The sequence below is a fragment of the Echinops telfairi genome, unplaced genomic scaffold (assembly GCF_000313985.2).
Source record: "Echinops telfairi isolate 266 unplaced genomic scaffold, ASM31398v2 ScPeMD7_27;HRSCAF=92, whole genome shotgun sequence".
Taxonomy (NCBI): Eukaryota; Metazoa; Chordata; class Mammalia; order Afrosoricida; family Tenrecidae; genus Echinops; species Echinops telfairi.
In genome coordinates, this window is record NW_022103924.1 from 6,340,371 (window position 1) to 6,341,734 (window position 1,364).

Genomic DNA, 1,364 nt, shown 5'->3' on the forward strand with positions numbered 1-1,364 from the left:
TGCTATACTGCACCCGGACTGGCTCATCTCTTCCCTGTGACCCTTCTGTGAGGAGATGTCCAATTGTCTACATATGGGCATTTGGTTGCCTCTCCATACCGCGCCCCCCATTCACCTTGGGTACAGTTTTATTCTGAGTTTTAGATGCCGGATACCTGATCCCATCGACACCTCATGAATACACAGGCTGGGATGCTTCCATGTGGGCTTTGTTGCTTCTCAGTTGGATGGCCGCTTGTTTATCTTCCAGTCTTCAAGACCCCAGATGCTGTATCTTTTGATAGCCAGGCACCATCAGCTTTCTTCACCACATTTCCTTATGCACCCATTTTGTCTTCAGTGATCGTGTTGGGAAGGTGAGCATCACAGAATGCTGGATTGTTAGAACAAAGTGTTCTTGTGCTAAGGGAGTACTTGAGTGGAGGGGCAATGTCCATCTGCAACCTCAATTCTTAATATATAGATATGAGTACATAGTTCTGTTCCCCTCTCATCATATATATATATATTTACATATGTACATGCCTGTATTTAGGCCGCTATAAATGTACTTTGCCTCCTGGTTCTTTCCTTTATTTCCTTTTTACTTCCATCTTGTCCTGCCATCATGTTCTGCCTTCATTCGGGTTTAGTAATTCCTCGCTGTTACATTGCCCCTGATTGAGCCCCACTAGGCATCCTAAGACCTTCCTTCCATTGATTTTAGTTCATTTGTTGTTCCCTTGTCCCTGGTGTATGTTTATAGTTTAAAGATTATCTCAGGGAATAGTTTCAGGGTTTCCTCCCACCTTTGTTACTCCAGGATGTCTGGAATCTGAAAACTTGAATTCCTGTTCTATATTTCCCCCTTTGATCAGGATTTTTCTATAGAATCTTTGATGAAAATATTCAGTAATAGTAAGCACCATCCAATTCTGGTCTCATGGTAAATGTAACAATGGTAAGTTGGCGCTATTCCAGTTACTCGGATCTCTTGGAAAAAGTGGCAAGTGCTTGTGGAGGCACTTAACCACACATTCCATATCCTTTAACTGTACCTGACTCTTTCCTTTCTTGAAATAGAGTCTAATTGAATAGAGACTAATGGTGAGCTTTAGGCACCTGTTTGCAAGCTTCTAAGACCCTAGATACTACACAACATCCTAGAAACTAGAAGAGTGGCACTAAGCACATTATGAGAGCCATTAGGGATTTTCCATAAAACTGTGACCCTAAATCTCCAAACCAAGCAACCACTTGGTTGACTATTAGCAACTTCAGCAGCTACTTTTGTTGTTTTTGAAAACACATTTGCCAGTTCAACTTTTTATAGGTATATAACTTGTTAAGGGTGCTTACAATAATTGACTTTGTAATCTTCCCCT